Source organism: Thalassophryne amazonica, chromosome 14 (assembly GCF_902500255.1).
Source record: "Thalassophryne amazonica chromosome 14, fThaAma1.1, whole genome shotgun sequence".
In the NCBI taxonomy this organism is placed as follows: domain Eukaryota; kingdom Metazoa; phylum Chordata; class Actinopteri; order Batrachoidiformes; family Batrachoididae; genus Thalassophryne; species Thalassophryne amazonica.
In genome coordinates, this window is record NC_047116.1 from 22510075 (window position 1) to 22538007 (window position 27933).

The window sequence follows — 27933 nt, forward strand, 5'->3', positions numbered from 1 at the left end:
ATCTTTGTTTTCATTCTATAATACTGGACTCATTTTTCTACTAAGGTTTGAACTTTGAGAGTGTTTACACAGGAGAGAAAAGTGGGAAAATGTTAATGCCTGTTTGAGAAAAGTGTATAAAGTATGTAGTGAGGGGTTTTACAGCCTTAAAACATCTGTAATAGTTGTCAAAAATAACGCTGACTACTTCGCGGATTTCGCTTATCGCGGCTTATTTTTAGAACGTAACTCCCGCGATAAACGAGGGACCACTGTATACACTTTATGTGCAAAATCCACTGTGTTGGAATACAAGTGTGCAATAACTGCTGTTCATGATCCCCATTAACCTGCCACACTGTAAAATATGGCTTTTTGTTCAGGGGCACCAGGTATCCTTTTTATACAGTTTTTATACATTATATGTTTTTATACTGTTTTTTATACTGTTATACCTCATACTATTAGAACTTTTATACAAGAATTCCAATGTACCCAAACTTTGCATGCGAATACAAATCTTTTTGCAGCTATCTGAGAGGAGCATAGCGGAAGATAAGAATATGAAAATGTGGTTACACAAGACCTGTTTTTTTTTATAGTAAACAAGTCAAGTCTGGTGCTTCACTTTTCCACATCCATGACACCATTGAACCACCTTTGGTTATGGATGGCAACCACCCAGACAGACAACTGGTTTATAATAATATTTTAATCATAATAATAATTTTATGTATAAAATACTTTTAAAACCAAAATTATAAAGTGCTGTACAATTTTTAAAATGTAAAACAATAAAAAAAATAAAATTACAACAAATATTCAAATAAAAACAAAAGCCACAATAAAACCTGAAACCAAAACACCACACAAACAATAACAAATTAATTTAAACTAAATTAAAAGCAAATACTCATTACAAACAGTGCACTGTCAAACATAAATAATATGAAAATCCACCATTTTTATGTAAAAAAATGGCATTTGTGTTTGCCAAAATAATTCTGTAAAAATGCATTCAAAATATGTAAATACCTTTACAGACCAACCTGTAAATTTTATGATATAAAGCTCTTTGTCATTCACATTTTAAACCATGAATATCAGGCAGGATGGTCACGAACTGCAGGACACAAATGCACAGCTCATACAAACCGCTCTGGTTTTTAGAAGGCTTTACTGTAGTGGATAGCAGAGGTTGGCACACGAGTAAGCAGTTCAGGAAAAGCAGCTGTACAAAAATCATCGGGCAAACAGGCATGGTTGCAGCAACAGGCTGGAGGTCAGGTACACACAGTGAGGCAGGCAGGACTATGGAATGCAGGTACAGAGCTGGAATGAAGGGACAAGGCATGACAAACTGGCAAGGGACAAACACACCCAGGGAGCTTATATAACCCCAGGTAATAATCAACAAATCATCAACAGGTGTGCATGGAAACGGGAGTAGCACCAAATTCTGGGCGCTAGGTACTAGCCATATTAAAGCACACCCCCCCCCCCCCCCCCAACTGTTATGTTCTTTTTATTAACGGAAACACCAAATTTCTAAGACGTAGTCAAACCAGGGCTAAATCATGTATACCTTAGATCACACTGAGTCAGAACCATTTTTAAAGTTGGGGGAGCAATACTGAGTTGGGGGGGTCTGGGGGACCAAATTGCACCATTTTCTAGAAAAATGGTGTAATTTTGGTGCACTGCTGTGCACTGCTGTGCATTTTAACAGACATACCCCAATGTTAACTTGACTATATCTAATTTAATTTTAATTTTTTAATTTTATTTTTTTCAAAATAACTAATTAAATAAAAGTAAGTGTAATTCATGGCTTAACAGTGTGTAATTCCCTTTGTGAAGGAAAAAAAAATACATAATACAATATTCTACAATCAAAACATTAAAGAACAGACATTCAGTAAACTCAGTCCATAGTAATAACAAACAGACTTTCAGAATATTACTTCCTTAACCTACAACTTAAGGAATGTCTTAAGGAATGGCTTAAGGAATTACTGTACTGTCTTATGAGGTAGCATAAAATAATGTCATAATAAAAATGACATATTTTATAACCCTGTATTTGAAAAAAGAGGGTAATTCCTGTTTTTTTTTTAAACAATATTAGACTGAATAAATCAATGGAATATATTTTTGTTTGTTAAAAGAATAAGGAAAAAGGTTAATTCATATTATATACTCTCTACATACATACCACAATAGCCCTATTCTTATTCTGTATACTTTGTAATTCTCTGTAATATTGTATAGTTTGTATAGTCATCTTCTATCTGTCCCTCAGTTCCTGCGACTACAAAGACACACCATTTATTAGGTAATCCTAACATTAGCTCAAAAAACAAACAAACAAAAAACAAATACACAAAACAGGAAAAAAATGTTGTAAAGGTTACTAAAATTCAATTACATTTTAGTTAAATCATTTGCTTGTAAAGTGGCTCCATAAGCTCACCTTCACTAACATTGTCATTGTTGCTTGGACAACATGCGGGACCAGCACCTGGACCAGCACCTGCTGCTTTGTCTGAAACTAAAGGCCATGGGGTTCATAATGTTAATATTACATTCTGATAATACATTTTTTATTGTAAAAAGTTTAACCTATTTGTGTGTGTGCATGTGTTTTGTAGGCAGGTGCGTGTGCAACTGGACTGCGGTCATATTATATCCCACAGAAGATAGGTAGGCTAATCTGTGCCCTATATAATGAAAGGGACAGCGCTAAATGCACGCAGTTATTTTTAGCATTTGCGTAATTAATTTGCCATAAATGCGCTAACAACCAGTGGCAAGTCAGGGGAGATTGGGTCAAGACATTTGATTTTCTTGCAGCAGAAGCGAGCTGCCCTGCTCCTGTCCTGTGTGTCGACACAGCAGCAGCCACGCGTTTCTCTGTGTCTGCCTGCCTCCCTTTCTCCCTCCCGCGCGGGTGTGTCTCATGGGGAGATATTAACAGAGCTGCGGCTGCTTGTTGTCATTCATTCAGATTATGTTTTAGCTATTTCGCCGCCAAAACCGGCATGGGTTTATCGTGTCTTTCCCCTTTAAACTGTGAAGTTGGATTCCAAAATGGCTGCAATTAAAATTAAGTATTGATTATCTCTGCTATTTTAGTGACAAATTCAAAATTCAAGCCTCAGGCCTTTGTATCTATGAAGTAGTGATTGCAATAGTTTCATTCACAATTCATCTACTAGATGTTTGTCATACTGGATTTCAAGATGGCTGCCATATTTCACTCTGTTGTCAAAATATTTTTCTTCTATTTTTCCATGCATCCTACTTAGCATACAGTGCCATATATTTTGAGTGTACATCAGAGAATTACCTTTCAAATTAAGTAACTGGTAATAAAGATCTTACAAATCAAATACCAATCCAATATTCCTTTTGCAAAAACGAGCCATACGAATCATCTGCAATAAACAATATCGTGAACCAACTCATTCTCTATTTGTGTCTTTAAATTTATTAAAATTCATTGATTTGGTCGATTACATTACAATTCAAACTTTATTTCGAGCGAAAAACCAAGCCTTACTGAGACATGTCCAGAGTCTGTTCCGATTGAGGGAATCCAGATATAGTTTAAGAGGTTGTGCAATTTTTATGAAACCACCAGTAAGAACAAATGTAAAGGGTTTTTGTGTGTCTGTGGTTGGGGTGAGGAAATGGAACAAATGTTCAACAGAGGTTAGAATGAGTAGTACCTTAGTAAGATTTAAGAAACTACTCAAAAAGAACATTATGTCTAAGTATCATAAAGAAGCAAATATAATTTGATTTATATGGAATGTTCAATTTATAAGTGGGACTTATTGTATATTTGAATGTGTGGGTATGTATATGCGTATGTAGATATATAGATATGGGTAGGTGTATATGTATATGTATATAAGTGACTGTGTATATGTATGTATATATTTATGTTTGTAAAGTATATACGTATGTATATAGGTATATATGGCACAGCCCAAGTAGAGGGTCACCCCCAAGAGCCTGGTCTGCTTGAGGTTTCTTCCTTATAGGGAGTTTTTCCTCACCACAGTTGCCTAGTGCTCGCTCTGGGGGTTGGTAAGGTTAGTCCTTACTGGCGTAAAGTGCCTTGATTCGACTTTCTTGTGATCTGGTACTATATAAATATAATTATAAGTGAATAGTATATTGATGTGTATGTCTGTGTGTCGACATGTAGTAGTGAATTTATATTTATGTAAATATGACTGATTAGAATTGTTGGACTTGTACTAGAAGGGGTGGGCGCTAATAAGCTTTGCTTCAGCCCACACCCTTTCGGACTCACTAGTTTTGTCTGTGTTTGTTTGTCTGGAATTGTTCATTTGTTTCTATTTGAATATTTTGTGTGCCGAATAAAAAACTTTGTCACTTTGTCACTTTAAAAAAGATCTATGTTTAAATCCTGGAGGCAGAAATCTAGTTAAAACATGTCCATGCACCATGGCAACTTTAAAGGTAAAATAGATGGGTGGGCTGCCAAATGAATATAAACAAGGCCAAAAGGTATGGTTCGTATTAGCCATATCCAGCTAATGCCAGTTCCACATTTCAGTTGAATTATTTTAGCCATAGTGGAATAATCTGTATCGCTTCTGGGATACTTCATTATAAAGTGTGTTATTTACAAGGAATTACCTGCGCAAACTAATATTATTGACCCAAATTTATAAATAAAAAATTAAGATTATAACAAACAGCTGATTTATTATAATTAAACATGTGTAGATCTGTAACAGAACAAAACAGATTATTTAAAAAACACAATGCAAAAACTGGAGATTTTTACGCTATCTTTGTTACAGCAAACTTATATATTCAATTTTTTTTTTTTTTCCAAACAGAATGATTTAAAGTTACATCAGTAAATGATTAGTGCTTTAAAAACATATATGAACATTTTTGTCCATTTCAAATAGCCCAAGTGTGGGGAAATCTTACCCAGATGGTCAAATGTCCAGCAAGTTTATAATTAAAAGTTGCCCTGCTGGCATGTGTCTGATCAATGTCAGAAGCTTATCCATCGTAGCACTCCCCATTGCATTTGCATAGCTGGGTGCAAGTATTTTTAGTTTTGAATGTCTTAAAACATTTGCAATTGCCTGTGCAAGACTTTGTGCAGCCGCATGCAACAAGCTCCATGCATGCCTTCTGAGCCACTGGTAATGTGGTCCAAAATGGTTGATAACCTCCATTTGCAGATTTTTGCCAACCCCAGTCTGTTGGTTGTGGGAGTTTTTTTTTTTTTTTTTTTTTTTCTTGATTCAAAACCTGAAAACATAGAGAAAACATGAATACCCAGAAAATTATACTAATTCTTTCAAAAAGCCACAAAAACATTCAAAATTATAACATCACATGTGATAGATGACAAACACCATACTGGCTCAATTTGGCTCATATGGCACCCCTTATACTATGCTCATATGGCACCCCATATACCATGAAGCAGCTTGCCAAACATCATGAAATGCATTAAAGATAAGCATTATTAAGCAAACAAGAGATAAAGAATTTAAATAGGATTTTAAGTTGCACTTTTGCTTTGGAAATTTAGCACTGTCTTAACTGTAATCTCTGATGTATTGGGCAGCTTGGCAGCATAAAATAGTGCCATAGCATCCATATAGGTGTTTTTATTATTACATAACACTGGTATAAGAACCTCAAGACGCTTTGAGATTGACTTTCATTGATATTTACTGATTTTAGAACCAAAAATACTAAACTTTGATCAACTTCTTTCCCTGCATTACTGTCATTTTTAAGAAAAGCAAAGAAAAGTAAAAAACAAGGCAGCCATCTTGAAATCCAATATGGCTGCCACATGACTAGATTCAGAACTTCATTGAAATATACCCTGATATTGAAAACAGTGATAGATGCTGTAATTACTGTCCTTTGCATATCATAAATAAGCTAAGGCTTATAGTTAGGGCTGGATCGGGTGACCCTGGACCATCCCTTGGTTATGCTGCTTTAGACGTAGATTGTGGGGGGGTTCCCATGATGCACTGTTTCTTTCTCTTTTTGCTCCGTATGCATCACTCTGCATTTAATCATTAGTGATCGATCTCTGCCCCCCTTCACGGCATGTCTTTTTCCTGTTTTTTTCCCTCAGCCCCAACCAGTCTCAGCAGAAGACTGCCCCTCCCTGAGCCTGGTTCTGCTGGAGGTTTCTTCCTGTTAAAAGGGAGTTTTTCCTTCCCACTGTGGCCAAGTGCTTGCTCATAGGGGGTCGTTTTGACCGTTGGGGTTTTTCATAATTATTGTATGGCCTTGCCTTACAATATGGAGCGCCTTGGGGCAACTGTTTGTTGTGATTTGGCGCTATATAAGAAAAAAGTTGATTGATTGATAAATTGAAATAATATTAAAAATGGGTTAATTTCAGTGGCCATTTTAAAATTCAATATGGCAGCCAACAGGGGGCGCAATTTTTGGGGGTCTATTTTTTTCATGGTCCTTAGGTCCCATAGTATCCCTGTGCAAAGTTTCATGCTTTCTTCAAAAACTGAACGATTCTTGTGAAAAGTTGGCCTTAACTCTACTATCTTTTTTGAAATACGGACTTTGATTTTTTTTTTAGGAAAGACGTCTTTTTTCAGCCTAAACACCTCTCCTCTTTCTGTCAGATCCTCTTTGGGATGTGTGTGTGTGTGTGTGTGTGTGTGGCAGCGTGCCGCCTGTATGCCTGGACTAAGCTATTGTACAACTGTGCAGGGGTGGGAAGGGCCCTCAGAGATCTTTCAATATTATTGTTAGAAGCAGAATTATCTTTCGCAACATTTATACATTCATTCTAATTATATTCTTTTACAACATGAATTGTATGGACATTAATAACATGCAACACAAAAATGTATTTAATGCCAGTTTTTTATGGAGCTCCCCCATGCTCTGACCCCCCCCCCCCCCACGCCCATGCACCAGAACCAGGGCGTGGCCAGAGAGAAAGAGAGAAACACCCATCACCAAGAATCAAGAGAGAGACAAGAGCAACAGAGAGAGACAGACCCAAGCATAAAAAAAACAGCAAGAGAATAAACAAACCAAGACCAATGAAATGCAAAAATAACAGCGCAGTGAAGACATTAGTCAAATTTTCGTGTTTTTTTTAAAACTCACTATTACTAACCCTACTCCTACCCCCAACCCTAACCTTAACCATAACCTAATCCTACTCCTTCCCCCCATTCTAACCATAACCACCCCTGACCCCCCACCCCCGCTTCACTTTTAATTTCGTGCAGCCATCACGGAATGAATTAGAAAGAATTATTGCACTTTTCGTCACAATAGCACAAACCAATAGATTAATGTATATTTCGTGCTGCTGAATCATGACTTGCCATGAGACTGGGTTGAAAATAACTAACAGAACAAAATAAAACAGAAAACCAAACCAAAACTCAAACCCTGACAATGAAATTCAAAAGCAGTTTTTAAATAAGTTAACATTGTCATACTATTAAACTAATTATTTCTGTAGAATTTAAAAGCAGTTAGTTATTGTGCATTGTAAGTAAATCATATGCCCCAAGGCCCAAGGGGATGGTGCTTATCTCCAGTTTCTGTGGAGTGAAGCGGATGAGATTTTATGAATCCCCCTGGACGGGACGCCAGTCCATCACAGATTTCTTCCCAGCCAAGGGTGGTACCTATTTTACAACTGGATAGACTGAGATAATGCAAATTAAGTGCCTTGTCCAAGGACATAAATAGGTAGCACCAGTGAGATTTTAACCCAGGTCTACGGTAGGTTTGCTCCTGATCCACTCCACTACCTGTTCTTCTGTACACAGGGTCCCACTTAATAAGAATTTGTAGTGTTCCTCCTGGAATGAGTTTAGGAAGAGCCCTGGTGGATCTGAACATCTTCCATTTAAGGATGGTGGAGGCCACTGTGCTCAATGGGACCTTCAAAGCAGCAAAAATGGTAATTGTACTGCAATTATATAGCGCTTTTCCATCTGCATCAGATGCTCAAAGCGCTTTACAACAATAATGCCTCACATTCACCTTGATGTGAGGCTGCTGCCATGCAAAGTGCCCACAACACACCAGGAGCAACTAGGGGATTAAGGACCTTGCCCAAGGGCCCTTAGTGATTTTCCAGTCAGGCTGGGCAGAAATATTTCTGCACCCATCCCCAGATTTGTGCCTTGTCTCAGAGGTATACAGACAATTCTTTTGACTTGATGCTTGGTTTGTGCTCTGACATGCACTGTCAACTGTGGGACCTTATATGTAGACAGGTGTCTGCCTTTACAAATCATGTCCAATCAAGTGAATTTACCCCAAGTGGACTCCAGTTAAGCTGTAGAAACATCTCAAGGATAATTAGTGGAAACAGGATGCACCTGAGCTCAATTTAGAACTTCATAGCAAAGACCGTGAATACTTATGTACATGTGATTTCTCAGGTTTTTAAAATATTTTTAATACATTTGCAAAAATCTCAAAAACAAAAAACAAACCTTTTCAGATTGTCATTGTGGAGTATTGTGTGTACAATTTTGAGGAAAAAAAATGATTTCATCCATTTTGGAATAAGGCTGTAACATAATAAAATGTGGAAAAAGTGCAGTGCTGTGGATACTTTCTGGATGCACTGTATGTGTGTGTATATGTGTGGAAAAGCTATACATCTCCATGCACAGTAAGGTAGTGTGGAGGTGGAAGGATTTTCAGGCTGTCTGTGGAAAGAAACAGTCAAGACATTGACTGTTTCTCAAATAACAGGCTCTTTAATACGAAGCTTCGGATACTGTGTCACTCAGGGTGTTCTGATTGGAACAGTGTAAAGTGTGGCTTTCTGAGCTCTGCTTTTATCCATGTGTCAAGGCAGGGGGCATGTGGGCAGTTACAGTGTCTAAAGAATGCATTTGTCAAACATAAAAAAATAAAACACAGGTTGTTAAAACAGAGTACAAGAATGAGGGATTTTATTACAGTGTTTGAGGTTCACAGTGCTATGATAATCAAAGAGTCCCTTTCATCTGAGAGAATGTCTTTTCCATCATGGTGAGGATCAGAGGTCACTTGGAGGTTGTGAACAATATCCCACTGTGAAAGCTGTCTTTATTTAAGACAGAGTCTTTTCTTGCAATGTAATTGATCAGAGTTGCTTGCAGTGTCACTCAGAGGTCATTGTGTGATAAGGCTCAAGGAATGTTTTAGCAGATGTGCTGCAAGGCTGAAGGAATGTCTTATCAGATGCCTTTCACAGTGAGCATGAGGTTACAGTGGTCAAACTGAACATTTGGTTAACGGAAAGGTTACAAGCGGTCACACAGAACATTTAGTTAACAGAAAAGCAATATTTATCATTTTGGTTTCACAGTAGGTATAATGAGGTGTATGATATCATGAGTCCAGCCTGGAAAGGTTGCTAAATGCACTGGGAAGATGCTGTGATCGACTTTACAACTGCACAGACGGACTGCAGTCAGTAGCATTTGGGTAACATTTTGTGTGGATCCTCGGAAGTGAGTGACCACAATTATTACGTGTGCAGGTTAATGGAAAGAGGCCTTAGGTACACTGTGTGGATTTTTGAGATCAAATTGTGGATGTGGATTTTTAATATTTCTAGCTTGTATTTTGTGTGGATACAGATTTTTCAGTTGTGCAGAAGCATATATACATTTACACAGATGCAGATTTTGTGGTACACGGAACTTCTCCACGTACAACAAACTTCCCAATCTGGTCATGAGCCATGAATGATTATGAAGAGTTGCTTTTGCCATATAGACTCCAAACTTCCACTACAGGCCTATGGGCGTGTAGGGGACCCCAGAGCCACACCAGTGCCACAGGGTGCAAACGCTCCTGTCACAGTGGGAGGTGAGACAACAAGTGACAACATGGATTACAGAGCAGTTCCTCAACAAGAGGGAGCGATATAGGACACAACCCCCAGCTCCACAAACCCACAAACAAGGTGTGAACTCCTCCTCCTGCACCGGGGTTGACCAATCAAGGTGTGAGCTGGCATTACCCTGAAGCACCGCTGCACCACCTGGGACAGAGCCCCCTGCTCCGGTGATAGAATACGCCTTAGGGAGGTATCTAACTCTCCAAGATTCTGTGCTGCTGTCTTTACATATTAACTGATGTCTGTGTTGAATTGCCATGGTGTCATGCTCCAAGGCCTCCTGTAATGCAAGTTCAGTCTTGTGCAGGTAAATGTTGCTGAGCAACCGCTCTGTGCAAGTCAGGAAAACTCTGTGTCCATTAAAAAGTTGTTAAACTGTATGTCTATCTACATACATACTGTGTATACATATAAGCAAGAGGCTTTATCACAAAAAAAGGTTAAAAATTATGCTCTTTAGTCTCACATGTAAAACAAATCTCAAAAATAAGATGATTTAAAATAAATAAGAACATAAAATACAAACTAATGGATTCACCTCGCTCTCACCTTCTCCCTTATTTTTCTACTTGGGGTCATTACAGCAGATCGGAGGTGGATCTGCATGTTGATTTGTTGCAAGTTTTACATCAGATGCCCTTCCTGATGCAACTTCACAGATATTTATAAGTATGTGAATTCTTCAATATGAGGACAAATATATTATCACATTTTTACGCCTGTTTTAGACAACTTACAGGATGAATACCTTACCATTAATCATTAAAAAATACAAACAATAAAATCTGTCTAGAACATACTGGCCACAAAAATCAAGTGAGCAAGCATGAAGGAAAATAGAGAAGGAATCCACCAAGATACCTGTGAGAACAAGAAATAAGTTAAAAAAGACTTTTGAAACTTGTAGCTTTCATGTATTGATTCACTAGTCACAGCTATTAAAATAAACAAACAAAAAAGTTAAAACCTAGACCTATTAATCAATCCCATGTGCCTTCTGGCAAACTGCAGCTAAAACTTCACAAATTATTTTAAATGGTCAAATGCAAAATATGCAGTGACTTTGATCTCGATAAAGCCCCTAGGCAACTTATTCAAAGTTTTGCCTGGTTATAACTGTAGCTATTTGCTAAACTGGCAACAACAAACCTTAATCCAAAACATCATACTCAAGGGAGGAGTTTATAATTCATGTGATAAAAAAGTGGTAAATTGTGAGATCTTATCACAGTCAGTGTAGATTTGTTCTGAGTTCCTGCAGCTATATTTTAAACTAGCTGGTGTACCCGGCGCTGCCCGGGTTAAGCTGTTTTAGACATAAGCCAGATGCCAATCATTTTAAACAAAACAATTGCCCAACATTTGTTTTTGTAATGCTGATGTCTTATAAATATAATAGTTAATGGGCTAAAGTTTGTCCAGCAGAACTATAAGAGGTGGACTCCCCAAACTAAGTGGAAATACTTGGTTAAAAGACAAACACATTTGAAGTCCTTCATGCAGACTTTGTTTTGCAATCAAATTTATAACAAAATTACACACAAAAGGTAGGTAACAGTAAATGTACGAGGGCTGTCAATAAAGTATAGGTCCTTTTTATTTTTTTCAAAAACTATATGGATTTCATTCATATGTTTTTATGTCAGACATGCTTGAACCCTCGTGCGCATGCGTGAGTTTTTCCACGCCTGTCGGTGACGTCATTCGCCTGTGAGCACTCCTTGTGGGAGGAGTCGTCCAGCCCCTCGTCGGAATTCCTTTGTCTGAGAAGTTGCTGAGAGACTGGCGCTTTGTTTGATCAAAATGTTTTCTAAACCTGTGAGACACATCGAAGTGGACATGGTTCGAAAAATTAAGCTGGTTTTCAGTGAAAATTTTAACGGCTGATGAGAGATTTTGAGGTGATACTGTTGCTTTAAGGACTTCCCACGGAGCGAGACGTCGCGCAGTGCTCTCAGGCGCCGTCGTCAGCCTGTTTCAAGCTGAAAACCTCCACATTTCAGGCTCTATTGATCCAGGACGTCGTGAGAGAACAGAGAAGTTTCAGAAGAAGTCGGTTTCAGCATTTTATCCAGATATTCCACTGTTAAAGGAGATTTGTTTTAATGAAAGACGTGCGGACGGGTCAGAGCGTCGGGACTCAGGAAAAACACCTCCGTGTTGATAATCATTTGTAAAATCCAGGTGGCTTTTGATGGCTTTCAGTGGAGTGAGTATATGAGAAATTGTTTAACAGCTGGACATGTTCCAACTTGTCCTTAAGGCTTCCAATGGAGGTGTTTTTCCTGTGGCGGAGCGTCGCGGCGGCTGCGAGCTGACGCTGCAATCCGTCCTTTAACAGTGGAATATCCGGATAAAATGCTGAAACCGACTTCTTCTGAAACTTCTCTGTTCTCTCACGACGTCCTGGATCAATAGAGCCTGAAATGTGGAGGTTTTCAGCTTGAAACAGGCTGACGACGGCGCCTGAGAGCGCTGCACGATGTCTCGCACCGTGGGAAGTCCTTAAAGCGACAGAATCACCTCAAAATCTCTCATCAGCTGTTAAAATTTTCACCGAAAACCAGCTTAATTTTTCGAACCGTGTCCACTTCGATGTGTCTCACAGGTTTAGAAAAAATTTTGATCAAACAAAGCGCCAGTCTCTCAGCAACTTCTCAGACAAAGGAATTCCGACAAGGGGCTGGACGACTCCTCCCACAAGGAGTGCTCAAAGGCAAATGACGTCACCGACAGGCGTGGAAAAACTCACGCATGCGCACGAGGGTTCAAGCATGTCTGACATAAAAACATATGAATGAAATCCATATAGTTTTTGAAAAAAATAAAAAGGACCTATACTTTATTGACAGACAACGTAAATATCAATGAATCAAAACTGAGGTGGTGTATTTCACAGTTTTTACATTGCAATTTTACATACATAAAATGAATGTATTCAGACAGGAAGGCAAACTGGGTTGTGCAGGACAGTCAGGTGCTTAACAGGTGAGAACATAAAGTAGCTGAAGAAAGGGATTAAATAAACAGAGATGGCCAACACATATACAGGGCTGGAAATTTGAATCTGCTTGGTCATACCCACAGCCAGCTATTTTGGGGGTAATTTTCAGTTCAACTTTTAAAAAAAAAGTACCAGTTTGTTCCCCATGTCACAAGGATTCAGAATATATATAGTTTTTAGGGCTACATATTATAGCTTGGGAGTTTATGAAAGTGAAATGTTGCATATTGACTTATTTCATGCAGAGTGAAGTCTCACCCACTGGCTGCACTATGGGGGCGGGGGGAGTAATACGTCAAGATGCCAGCTCTGTTCCTTTAATTTGAAAGAGTGATGTACTATGTGTTGTCGCTCACATGCAGGTCGCTTGCTCTCAGTCGCTCAACAACACATGCATGTGAGGGTGTTGCTGGGAAATGTAGTTTCTTTTGTGAAATGGAATTTTCCAACCTGTCCAGAAGAGAGAGTGGAAATTTACTAAGTTGCCCTCCCCCTCTAATACGCACAACTGTGCCTGCATGCAGGATGTTTTTGTCGAATGTCAGTACTCTGTTAACCTTTTTTTTTTTTACTCCTCTCTCCTCTCTTACATATACGAGGTATGATTGTGGTGGATAATGATAGTAATATTGTTGTTATTAATGCATATCTGTAGGAGTAGACGTAATAACATGGGGAGGAGTGCTTGGTGAAGAAATTATGCTCTGTGTGTCTCTCTTCCACCAATACACAAAAACAAAAGCTCAAATGAAATGAATAAATCAGTCTGTTATTAAGTCTAATGGTCTGATAGTTTGCACATGCAAACTTAAAGCTGCAAATGCAAAGTGCCCAAAGAAGCCAGGAAGCAGCTGGTTTAATATATTTCATGGTGTGATGAAATGAACATTCTGAGGTTACAAAGCAGCTTTGGTGCAGGATACTATGAAGCAACATTATCTATATAAGCCAATATGTGATAAGATAAAATGCTTCGTGAGGGTCTGAATGTGAAGTCACACCTGCAGCATAGAGAAATACATGTGCTTATTTTACAGTGCACACATTTATAGTTCAATAGGTCAATTAGTATTAAAGCAGAGATATAATAATGTGGAGCGATGGCATCATATACATTTTGTGTTGTATATGATACAAGACTTTAGGTGCTGTTGGGGTTTGTTTTCTGTTGCTTTTGAATGATGGCTATTTCCTCTTGATCTCGAGCCCGATGCTTTTTGATGAATAGCGTCTTCTGTGCCAGGTCTGTTGTAAAATGAAAACATGTGTTTCTTGCAGTAGTGAGTACCCTTAACTTAATGCTTAAGGCTATTATTGGCCAATGGGGTAAGATTCCATGGATGTTGTCCAGAAAAAATGTGAAGCAATAAAATCTAAATTAAAAACTTGAAAATTCCCAGATTTTTATTGAAGCTTGCCTCATTTTAGTGATTTCCACATTATTCTAGCCCTTCACTTTTTCCACATTTTATGTTACAGCGTTATTCCAAAATGGATGAAATTATTTTTTTTCCTCAAGATTCTACACACATTACCCCATAATGACATAATGATGAAAAAGATTTTTTTTTTTACATTTCTGTAAATTTATTAAAAAACAAAGAATGCCCCCCCCCCCAAGAAATCACTTGCACATAAGTATTCACAGCCTTTGGCATGAAGCCCAAAAGTGAGACCTCTCAGACAGGATTGTCTTGAGGCACAAATCTGGGGAAGGGTACAGAAACATTCTGCTGCTTTGAAGGTCCCAATAAGCACAGCGGCCTCCATCATCTATAAATTGAAGAGTTCGGATCCACCAGGACTCTTCCTAGAGCTGCCCACCCGTCTAAACTGAGTGATCAAGGGAGAAGGCCTTAGTCAGGGAGGTGACCAAGAACTCAATGGTCACTCTGTCAAAGCTACAGCATTCCTCTGTGGAGAGAGGAGAACCTTCCAGAAGAACAACCATCTCTGCAGCAATCCACCAATCAGTCCTGTATGGTACAGTGGCCAGACAGAAGCCACTCCTTAGTAAAAGGCACATAGCAGCCCACCTGGAATTTGCCAAAAGGCACCTGAAAGACTCTCAGACCATCAGAAACAAAATTCTCTGGTCTGATGAGACAAAGATTGAACTCTTTGGCATGAATGCCAGGTGTCATGTTTGAAGGAAACCAGGCACCATCCCTACAGTGAAGCATGGTGGTGGCAGCATCATGCTGTGGGGATGTTTTTCAGTGGTAGGAACTGGGAGACTAGTCAGGATTGAGGGAAAGATGAATGCAGCAATGTACAGAGACATCCTGGATGAAAACCTGCTCCAGAGTGCTCTTGACCTCGGACTGGGGCTACGGTTCATCTTTCAGCAGGACAATGACCCTAAGCACACAGCCAAGATATCAAAGGAGTGGCTTCAGGACAACTCTGTGAATGTCCTTGAGTGGCCCAGCCAGAGCCCAGACCTGAATCTGATTGAACATCTCTGGAGAGATGTGAAAATGGCTGTGCACTGACGCTCCCCATCCAACCTGATGGAGCTTGAGAGGTGCTGCAAAGAGGAATGGGCAAAAGCTTGTGGCAACCTATTCAAGAAGACTTGAGGCTGTCATTGCTGCCAAAGGTGCATCAACAAAGTATTGAGCAAACCGTATGAATACTTATGTACAGGTGATGTCTTAGTTTTTTATTTTTAACAAATTTGCAAAAATTTCACAAAAACCTTTTTCATGTTGTCATTATGGATGTTGAATGTTGAGCAAAAAAATGAATTTACTCCATTGTGGAATAAAGCTGTAACATAATGCGATAAAGTGAAGCGCTGTGAAAACTTGCCAGATGCATCATATAATAGTATATTCTGGTCACATTTTGTGGAAACGACACAGATCAGTTCAGCAAATTTAGGTAGTTATCCATATTTGTGTCATAGTTTTTCTTTGCATGAACTTAAACAGGTTTTCCTTTCATCTAATTCCTCAGCGTTTTTGTATGACATTTTTTAACAGCTTTATGACATCTCAAAACGCAACAGCATAGACTATGCACGACTTATACTCTGTGTTAAATGCATAACAAAAACATCTGGGGTCATTTCTGAAAGAAGACAGTCTAATTATTGATTATTGTAAACGTTTAAGTCGCGTCGTGGCTTATTAAGTATAATTTCCGTTTAGAGTTTTTGCACCCAAACGCGTCACGGGTGTAATCCACGTGTGGGGCGTGGAGCCGAGCTGATGCTTATAAAGGAGGAGAAGCAACATTGTCTATCGTGCATGTGCGTGGATCACAGCTCCTTTGAAAAATATCTATACTGGCGAAACGGACACAAAAAGCGGCAACTAACATCTAATTAACGGACTGGAGGAAAAACGCAACGCCGAATAAGGAAACATCGAACCGCGGGTACGAGCCCCCCGGGAGCCACATTTCATCTTCAGTTTTTGTCTCATTTCTTTGCTAACATTTTCTGAGAACTGCACAATGTATGTGTGTGTGTGTTTAACGGTGAGTCATGGGTCGTTTTTGTTTTGGAAATGCCCGTTGTTGTCAGTGTGCGGACGCCGAAGCTGCGTTTTCAGTAATGTCCGTGAGTCTCTCACGACTCCTCTTTGTCAAACGTTAAAAAGGCTTCGCGGTGACGTCACACGGCCACCAAAACACGGTCCTGTTTGAAGTTTCAAATGTGATAACTTGGTGTTTAAACGCCGATGTCGAGATGTGGATGAATAATTCAGGGCGTGCAGGATGACAGGAGCCCTTGAAAATGCGTATTTATCGCCGGCGGATGAATGAATGAATGAAAGGTCTGTTCTAGAAACTTCCTGCGTGTCTTCACAGAGCGTGGCATCGTTGCTCGTGAACGTGCTGATTATTTTCAACGGCTTTTTCGTGTGACTCCTGCTAGGAAGCTAGTCTTATTATTATTTATCTTATTATTATTATTAGTCTTATCAGTGTACGAAAATTTCATTGCCCACCTTCAGTTCAATCCAGGGGCGGCACAGAGCATAGGTGGTACAGGCGGTTGCCTAGGAGGCCAAACGCAAGGGGGCGTCAGAGACGTAACTTAAATTTTTTTTTTTTAACAAACCGCCTTTCTAATGGTGCACGTTTTTCTGATTTGAGCAAACTTTACTGCAGTGTATTGTGTATTTTGCAGTTAGCAGGGGTATGAATCTTTCAGTATCTCACAATTCGATTCTGATTCAAGGGGTCATGTCTCGATTCAAAATTGACTTTCGATTCTAAATTAATTGAGTACATTGAGCTGCTAATTTCAGGAGTAACTCGAGTGTGCTAAGAAAGATGGTATGGTAAATGAAACCTTGAAAGCAAAGTGCGATTAAGAATGCATAGTTTTATATTTGAAAAATGCTGTATAATGAAAAGCAAATCTATGAATAAAGGTAGAGCCCGACCGATATGGATTTTTTGAGGCTGATGCCGATAACATTTGGATGAAAAAAATGCCGATAATTGATAAATCAGCTGATTTGCCGATAGCCGATAAATCAGCCCATAGTATTATTTTTTTTTAAATGAATAAAATGTTCTTTTTTGGACTCTTAACAGAAAAGGTATGGGCTAAAAGCTGAAGCTTGTCCTCATATTGATTATAACAGAGAAGAATTTTCAAGTTCAAAAAATGCAATAAAGAATTAACCCCTTAAAGCCCATCATCGCATATATGCTACAGTCTCTTTGTCTCATTGTTGCAAATTTGCAACATACCATCATTATTATTATAACATTATAACATAAAGTCATTATCAGAATACCCAATATTACTATCTAGTTTTTGTGCAAAAGTGAAATTAATAATCTCAACATTATTTACCATCTACTTAAAGGCAAAAACACACACAAAACATTTTTTTTATATACAGCTATATAAATTCGGGCGTTAAGGGGTTAAACCTTTGTGAAATTAGCAAATACATATCCTTAAAAAGAGTTGTGAAATACATCTGATCTTGTACCTCTTGTTGTTGCAACTTAGATATAGGTTCAGGATAAGGATATAGATCTTTATAAACTTACTTGTATGCTTTTGTCAGCCGATCAGTGCAGTGTGATGCGAACTACGGGGGCCGGTTGAACACATTTAAGCAGGGGTGTAAGCAGCTCTCAGTTGAATGGATTCAGAGCTCCATCTACTGGACAAATGGTGCAAGGACATTTTACATTGCCGACACAAACATTATTTCAGTAACTGTTCTGTTTATGAGAAATTATTGGCGTTCTGTCGGCAAAATTTCGGCCGATAGTGAGTACTTTGAAAAGGGCTTATATCGGCCGATAATATCGGCCGGCCGATAAATTGGTTGGGCTCTAAGTTCACTTTCCACGATGCTGTAGGGATGCAGGTCTTTTCAAATGAAATAGGTGTTGGATCTAGTTATTTTTTTAGCATGTTCAGAATAGGCTGGAAAGTTGTTAAAGCGAAGCAGAATAAATTAAATAATTTGTGATTTGTAATTTTTTAAAATCTTTTGTAAGAGCCACAACATGAATTTAATTTAAAGTTAAATATGCAAGCCTTATATTTCATTATTTTGTCATATTTCACGTCATTTGATGTTATATATTAGTCATAAGCAATGTTTTGCTGCAGTGTTCAAAAACCATAGCTTTAATCTGTGGGCAGCAAATGTGTCATAGACATAGAGTAAATGTATATTTCTTTTTGAAGTGGCTACTGCCATGGTACTGTGTCAAAAGGAGCTCAGTTTGTCTGTTGACACAAAGCCAATTACGTTCCACGTTTGGCATAGACTGTAATTTATTCTAATCCGGTTACTCCACTGCCACAGCACTGTGTCAATAAGTAGCACGCGCCACAATGTGTCAAATCTGAAAATGGATTTATGAATTAATGTTAAAAAATTTAACCTATTCTCTGTTCTTAACCTATTTTCAAACTTTAGATGGGTAAGAAGTCAATAACAGATAGAACGGGCAGAATTGTTTATGTACCAGAGTCACTCATTGGTACAGAACGAATGGGGGCATCTGATTGGTGGTGTATCAATAGACAAATGGAGCTCCTATTGACACAGCACTTTGGCAGTAGCCACTTCCAATTTTTTTTCTTTAAATGTTACTGAATTGGATTACAGCTCTTGTCATTAGCGTTGGATGAATTTACTCTGCAGCGCGCTGTTTTTAACTATTATTTTTTTGAGTAGTTGCATGACGTGTCACGCTAGACAGCCTTCACAGTGTTGTCAATATTCAATTTTTGCACAATTATTGTTATAATTAATCACTCTGTGCAGATGAAAAATCATCGTAGGTGAGCATCCCATCTGTAAAATCTCACACCAATTCATATAAAATGTTGACTTTGTAATAAATTGGCCACATTGTCTAAACGCGCATGCAACGCAGTCTGAGTTAATACAGAGATGGTGATTCAACACAAATGTGGGTCGGTGCGTCTTTGCTAATTTGGAAGAAAACAATAAGTAAACGCATTTTCCAAACATTCCAGAAGGTAGTAATGCACAGTGTCTGCTTTACTTCTCCTTCAGTTTATGCGTGCACACATAGCACGCCAAGTCTGCCACCTGCACACAACAGCAGGAAACACGGACAAAAGCAACTCGCTGAACGGCAGTGAGGAGAAGCAAACAAAACTGAAATGTTAGTTAAAAAATCAATTATTCAACATTTTGAATCAGTTTGTAATAAAATTAGAGATTTTGACAGAATTCATTTTTTTCAACACCCCCAGCAGTTAGTAGCATTAGAATTCTTTATAGTTTTTAAGGCCCTTGCATTAAAGAGTTTTTCTGTTGAAGTATTCTGTTTCTATTTAATAATTTTTTTAATTTATTGCATTAAATTGTTTAGTTAAGAAAAATGGAAATGTGCATGTGTGGCAGATATTCAGGGGGGTGAAGTGCCTGGTAGAGATGGCTAATCCTTTTAAATCAGATGAAGGCTTTTTTTTTTTTTCCATTGACGTACATGGGCCAATTGGAAAAAAAAGTGTGTTTGGTGAAGCCTCACCTGGGACACCGTCATTGCTTTTTTTTTTGCTTTCTTTGTGATAAACCATGACCCTGTTGGCATCTTAACATGCACAGTAAAATAAAGACAGGCCTATCGAGCATCTTATGAAAATAATATTGAAAATGGTGCAGTGCGGTATTCTGAGCTGAGAACATCTCTATTATCATTGGGTACTTTTACTGGTACATTGACCAGTGCATTTTACATCTGTGTTTCATGGAGAAACATTGGTGTAACCCTTTCAATTTTTTTTTTTTTCTGGGCGGGGGACTCTAGTCCCAACTCCGAGCCACCAATGGCAAATGATAATGATGCCTCCTTCAACAGTCCGCGTTTGTACCAGACAAACTTTTATCAAATACAATGTCCAAAAGCAGACTAAAGAAGTTGATTACAAAAGCTGTTAAAAATCTTTGTTTTAATGATCGCTCAGCCTTGCCTCTGCTAGTAAGACTGAATGCTCCATTTCATGAGAAAGTTTGTTTACTGTGTGCAGCCTCCAGTGGTTTGACGTTAAAATGACTTTATTGTGAAGATTAAAGGAGAAGTTAGGCTTTTTCAATCTAAGAGCCCTGTCACATCTTGGCAGTTTAGCCAGCATATGCCAACCGTAGTAAAAACACTGGCATACATGGGCGTACATCTGCTAAATTATGCAGCTGTCACCAAATGACGATTTTAGCCCGCATATGCTGACAGCCCCGTTTCCACCAAGTGGTCTGGGTCAGTACTGCAAGGTATGATACGTGTAGGACCAGTTAAGTCTGGCTTGGTTTGTATTTCCACCATCGACTGAACCCTTTTGTTTGGGAGGTGGAACACTTAAATATTGACAAGCATGTCATCGAGCATGCGTCTGCTGTCGCGCTGTGTCTCTTCTCCACACAGAGGCAAAATAGAGTAACATTATTTTATTTGTAATTGGTGGATCATGGCTTTATTTTCATCACATGTACAATGCTGAAGAGTTGATTGATGCCTTTGGTAAATGCTGACATGAATGAATGAAGCCCTGTGACTCTTTAAACTTTTAAAATAAGTTAGTTGTCTTGTTGTGTCTATGGTTCATGCTGAGAAATTCCCTGCAGCAGAAAAACCACAGAGGGTCTTCTTTAAAAACGCTGCGTTTCTTCAGCCATGACAATAATTTAAAGTATTTTCAGACATTGTTTTCCAAAATCCAGACACTTTATGTGGATATGTTTTTGTCAGGCTGTGATGATGAATCCGACTGAAATGAACAGGAAAGATCAAGCCTTCCATGTGTGAATGGTTTCAATATTTGAAACAGTCTGTTTGCATGAGGACTGCAGCTTTCAGCCAATCAGTGGACAGCATTAATGGATGTATTTCAACTTATGAGTAACTTACAAGAAATGTGTGTCAACAATTGCATATCTTACCTACAACTTATGTCCTGCATATGTGGAAAAGGTGAAAATGTTAATCATGTCCCATTGCATGGATAGCTTAAATGCAGAGCTAAAGCTGCACACATTTACCTCTCTAAATGTAAATCAACTTTTTTAAATGACCATTTATCAAGTTAGCTTTACTTCAGTCTAGCCTTCCTCTATTGCGGATGATCAGAGTGTGAACAAGTTGAGTGCTGAGTAGGAGCTCATTCTGTAAGATCCAGTTCCTCAACAATTGACTTGTATTCACTCACATTGGAGAGCCACAGCAAAAGAGGATGGCTAGGCTAAAGTAAGGCTAACTGTATAATAGGCTGTTTTTAAAATATTTCTTTAGGTAAATGTGCACATTGACTATTGACGTTCGTGCCTGTTCAGTTGTGAAAAGAAGCGGTATACTTCAAGTTGTTACCGCCCCGGCCAACATCATTAATTTGACAATTAGCTTCTGCTTGCTAACACAGTGTTTGTGTTCCACGTAAGTAATGCGGATTAAATTTATGTGTGTTTCAAGTGAAAAGATGACTCCCAAAACATTAAAAATAAAGCCTAGGTTGTAATTTTTCAGAATTATCCTTGAAAGGATAAGAATGTCACATACATAGCAGATACGCAAAATGTATGTATTTTAAGTGGGTGTAGGGGAAATCCTGGAGTTTTAGTGATTAGAATATGATTTTGAATGGCAAAATTTAAATATGCAGTGAACTCATGGTGTGGCCACAAGGTTTTTTTGGTGGGGTGTTGCCAGATGCTTCTTTGATTGACTCAAACTGGTTAAACAAAATCACTCACTTTGACTACAGATGATGAGGAAGTGAGAAGCACGAAGAAGTCAGCTGCTGCTGCAATTTTTTTCCAAAGATAATTTTTTTTTCCCTTTAATTTTGTAGGGCACAAATGAAACGTGTCAGTAGCGATGCATTTATCCCAGCAGTGACATTCATGTCAGCCTTTGAGGTTGAGGGACACCTGGGAAGAGCTTGTGGAATCATGAGGATGCTGGACAGAGGTGTTTGTAGATGCCAGTATATTTACAGGCAGTGCTTTTGGTGCTTCTTGTCTTATTGAATGGTTGTAAAGTTTTGACACTAACTAGTGACCTAAGAGGATGCCTTGAGTGCTTTGGTTGGATGTCTCTTCAGAAAATCCTTGGTTACTGCTTGAATGACTTTGTGTCAAACAAATGATTGCTTGGTCAAAGACAAATAAGGAGATCATTTGCATTGAGGGAGCATCAGCTGCAACATTTTGGCCATGTGGTGTGTTTCTCTGAACATGATCCAGCACACAGGCGCCTCAGTGTTGAGGATCCACCAAATAATAAAGGTCTTGTGGATGCCTGTGTTTCACTTGGCTGCACCATATCTTTGGCTACTTTTGAGAGGTGGGACACCTGGGTATTTGCTATCGAGGACTAAAGTCAAATCCATATCAAGCATGACCTTGAGGATTCACAGTTGCCACCTTTTAAGATTTGTGACTCTGTACAGCAAATAAAAAGGACTTAAGTTGTAGTCTGCACACTGTTGCATGTGATCATTTTTGTGGCGATTCTGTGGTTTCAGTTCCTTAAAAAATTCTCTGTTTTGTGTTGTTTCATAACTGAATATGTTTAGAGATATAAGTGTGTGCCACCTTTGGTCCCAATCTGGTTGAGAATCAAATATGTTGACCCTTGCAAAAATGAATATGTTCAGGGCAATTTCAGGGTCAGCCTTCATTGACAAACTAAGTTTGGTAGAAATAATCAAAAGGACCTCTGAGGAGCAGGCAGGCATGTTCTTGGCCCCAGTGATTGACCTTTGGCAAATTTGACTTTCTGGGAGCTGTTCCAGAACCTCCCTCCATATGTGTAAAATATTTTTACCTTTGAGTCCAATGGCCTTGACCTTTTTGCCGAAACAAACCCTTTAAGGGAAGTTCCAGGCTTGACCTTAATCCACATACAGAAATCAGGCCAAGGACCTGTGAGGAGTAGAGGAACGGCAGACAGCCAAACAAACAGTCTTCATATTATAGCAATCTACAGTTACAGCTTAGTGACAAGTAGTGACAGTTACAGTTAAGTGCCAATGTGCTGTTTAATGGTCATATGTTTGTGGTTCACATCTTTGTTTTGGTTTTGAATTGTCAAAGAGAGACACCACTTGAAGACTGAGTTTCGGTTGTGCAAGAACACGTGACATTTTCCTGTCAGTTGCTGTAATTGTATTGATTTTGCTGTATTGGGTGTTGTACTTGGTTGAACTCCCCATTACTTTTCAGGGCCTGGTCTTTGTCCTTTTTGAATATCTTGGAAACCATTTAATTACCTGAAACTGTTATTTTGATTCTCTAGTAGCAAAGATTCTCTATTGAGATCATTGCTGCTTTTGCTAATGGCAGTATCCTGTGGTTGGAGGCGAGAATACTAGTACTGAAGGACCTGAGGTATATTGAGCAAAACGTACCCCCAGCAACAGTGGGTACTCCTGGTTATTTTTAGAAAGATTTGTCTTAGGGTGCTTGTAAAACCATCATCAGTTCAAGAGCAGGCAGAATCATACCTTTGATAGAAGATTTGATAATCTCTTTCTGCACTGGGCAATTTTCATCATCATGTGTTTAAAGTAGCATCTGAAAGTTTATATGTTAAGGAAATATCACTGTTGAATAGAAAATCAAGCATCAGGTTTGACCTTTCAGCATAAACGTGAGATGACTGGAAAATGTGCCATACACATTCCAAGTGACATTCAAGTGTTATACCACAGTAATATCTGAAGTGTAGCACCTTGTGGAATCTGGCATGTCACTGATGTAACTCTTCTGTCACATCATGTTGCATGACATCTTGATGAATCTTGACCTTTATACTGGGATATCTTGCATCCTCCACAAATGCTAGATGATTACGGAATATTCCGACGCACTGAACGTAACAAATGTGGACACATCACCACACAAGAAATGGTAACATACTACAACATACTCAACAATCATTGGCATATCAGGCAGTACCAAAGAAACATTTAGAAAACTGCAATCTGAAAGAGGTACCACAATGAAAAAACAAAACACTATTTGGTTATTAGTCAAGTAATATGGAGGTTTTCATGGTGGCACCCTAACAAAGTTCACAGTTTTCAGTCAGATTAAAACATTGTAGTCAAGTCTCACATGATCTGTTCACCTTTGCCCAGAGTGCAAATTTGAGGGGGTCCATACCTGATATTAATTAGTTAATGCTAAGTCAGATTACTATTATCTTTCTCTAGTTTAATTAATGTTAGTTCAACTGTAACATAAGGCAAAATTTAGAAACTATCATTAGCATTTATCTGTAGGGAGTTGACACTGTAATTCAGAAACAGAAGATCAGAAAGCAAAAAATGTTTTGAACAAGCTAGATAGCTACTTACGTTAACTTACTATAGTATCCTTAGTTATGGTCCACTCACAAGATTCTTCTAGCCATGAATATAGAGAATGTATTGTGATATTTAGCATTACAACTAAGAAGGACAGAAGGTGTTTTAATTGTGGGCTTCAGACCCCTCTACGCCCTGTAATTCAAACCATGCCTTTGACAGTTGTGTCGTAGGAGAGAAATCCAATTTTAAACAAATTGCTGAAAAGAGAATGTATAACAGGACACCAGTATTAGAGCTCTCAATGAAATCAAAGTGCTTTCCCATGTTATCAAAGTGCATAAAATTTCAATAGACTGTTTAGTAGGGATGGGCCCGATTCGATCCATTATTGGTATCGGGTCTGATATTAACGTTATTCACGTATCAGATATCGGAGGGACAGGACCGATCCACTTATCTATCCAAACCCTTGGCACATTGTCAAATGAGTATGTGATGTGGTGAGCCTATTTTACTTCTGAATTGTCAGGGTGGCGAATATAAAAAAAATCTTAAAAATTTTAGTCGCACTACTGGCAAACCCGTAATTTCTGTCCTCTTTTGAAGAGTATAAAATCCCATTACGCGCTTTACAAAAAGAGCCTCAATTCCGATGCTGCTGCCTCACAGCAGTAAAACATCAAGTGTATTTAATGAATTATCAGTTGGCAAAGAAAGGTAAAATGTCTCAGACTCCATGTGTAAAGGTGAACCGCAATTCTTCGCATTTTTTGCACTGCGCACAAAGGAGTTTTTACTGATCATTACTGTCTGTCATTTAGGGTAAAGTCATTTTCATGTACAGGCAGAAAGAAATTGAATGAAAAATGCTGTAAAACTTTGTATTTCTATGTTGTGAACTGCGTCAGTGTTTTGTGTCAGTTGGTTGAAACCCAACACTAATGTTCAATTAATTACTTCTTCACGCACCGCATGTGACACTGCCTTCATCCACAACAACCACGCACACATACACAAACAGAAAAACACTCCTGCACACGTCATTGTGGTGACTGGGATTTGTTTTCATGGGGGCTGTAGACACACGCGTACTGTCACATTTTCAGCTTGGGAAACTCCAGGAGCAGATCTAGCTTGATGTGAAGGTGGGGCCGTGTCTTGTGACTTTGCCTGTCTCCGTTTTAGAACAGGCTTGCCACAGCAGATCCAGTACAGATCCACACAGGGATTTGGCACAAGTTTTATGCTGGTAAGATCCTTTACACAATGATGTCGGTTTTTAATGCGGTGCTGCCTTGCTGCTTACGTGTAGAAAGTTCAGATTCTCTGAATCTTCTGATTATATTATGGGCTGTAGATAATGAAATCCCTAAATTCCTTGCAATTGAATATTGAGAAACATTGTTCTTAAACTGCTGGACTATTTTTTTCACGCAGTTGTTTACAAAGTGGTGATCCTCACCCCATCTTTGCTTGTCAACGGCTGAGCCTTTTGGGGATGCTCACTCATTTGTTTCCAATTAACCTGTTTACCTGTGGAATGTTCCAATCAGGTGTTCTTTGAGCATTCATCAACTTTCCCAGTCTTTTGTTGCCCCTGTCCTAGCTTTTTTGAAATTTGTTGCAGGCATCCATTTCAAAATGAGCAAATATTTGCACAAAAACAAAAAAGTCAGTTTGAACATTAAATGTCTTTGTGGTGTATTCAATTTAATACGAGGTCTATTAGATAATAAACCGACCCTTTTATTTATTTTTTTAACTATATGGATTTGAATGACTTGCGATTACACCAATCATGCTTGAACCCTCGTGCGCATGCGTGAGTTTTTTCACGCGTGTCGGTGACGTCATTTCCCTGTGGGCAGGCCTTGAGTGAGATGTGGTCCCGCCCTCTTGGCTGAATTCCTTTGTGTCACGCTGCGCGCGTTGCTTTATCAAAATTTTTTCTGGACCTGTGAGGAATATCCGAGTGGACACTATTCGAGAAATTAAGCTGGTTTTCGGTGAAAAGTTTAACGGCTGATGAGAGATTATGGGGTGTTTCTGTCGCTGTAAATGGTTAATGTTAAAACATTGCTGTTTGGTGTTGAACCCTGGCATGGTGTGTGCGTGTGTTTCAGAAGCAGAGCATGCAGGTGGAACTGAGTGCATTAGGCATGTGATTCTCATCACTGACAACAATTCGATACGCACCTCGATACGATACATGTGGCGATACATGACGATACTGATGATACCATGCGATACGATTCACCCCAGTTCCTGATTTTATATGTATTTGATGGCGATTCAATTCCTCACAATACGATATAATGCAGTTTGGTGCATTACGATGCGATTCAACATGATGCAAAGAAATTATGCCAAAAATTTAAATAGAGAATAAGAAGCTGCAATTCAGTATGGTACTATGGTATTCTTCTTCTTCTGATTCTGCTAGAGGCAGAGGATTTGTTTTACTCCTTATCAGCAGCAGATTTACCAGATTCAACATTAAGGAACAGGAATCGGTTCCCTCATATTTGGAACCTGTTTGATCACACTGTCAGAACTTAAACAGTAATACAACATCATTCTCAGTGTGTGACTTAAAGTGAATCACTCATTGACAGAGTGCTGCCTTGGCAAAAGTAATTTGAGATGCTTTCTTACCAGTTTTGCTGGGGTTCAGTTTATAATCTGCGGCTGTGTGGATACTGTTTAGCAGTTGTTCTTTACAGCGACCTAAATCTTGTCAAGTTTGCCATCTTTTTTAAAAAAGCCAAACTATCTCCAAACGCCTGATTTAAATGTTTTAGGTGCGTCAAAAATCCCTTCCAACTGCTTGCTGCGGTTCTCGCGGACCTGCATGTTTGTTGCGGTAGAAATGTGCTTTCTGGCTTCTGTCTGTGGTGCATTCAATGTGCCTCGGAAAAAAATCATGCAAGCAGGCAGCGAGCAATGCGATCATGATTTCACCCGTCAGTTGAATTGATGCACAGTGAATGAATCGATGCACTCACATCACGCATGTTTGCATCTAGATACTGATTCATACTGATTAATCTCCACATGGCTAGAGTGCACGTACTGCAGCTAGACCTTCCTCCAACAATTTGCTGATCACTTGTTCTTTGTCATCTTCTAATTGGGGTGTTGCATACCCGCCATATTGGATTTTGGTCATGCAGGGGATTTTGGGAAATGTGTACCTGTTGCAGACGCACAGACGGGCTCAGAAAGTACACAAAAGGCTCAAAATGCCGAGGATTACTTGTT

General features: G+C 38.9%; 1 protein-coding gene across 3 annotated transcripts in view; it reads left to right on the forward strand.

Moving 5' to 3' along the window:
- Nucleotides 1-16093: 16093 nt before the first annotated feature.
- slc5a3b (solute carrier family 5 member 3b) overlaps nt 16094-27933 on the forward strand; it is a 45065-nt gene continuing 33225 nt past the window's right edge. Inside the window, exon 1 of one of the 3 annotated variants that reach the window (XM_034186907.1) lies at nt 16094-16286. The gene's annotated coding sequence lies outside the window, so the exon portion shown is untranslated. Of the gene's footprint in view, nt 16287-25399; nt 25922-27933 lie in introns of those variants that run through there. The other 2 variants (XM_034186909.1, XM_034186908.1) reach the window with 2 other exon arrangements.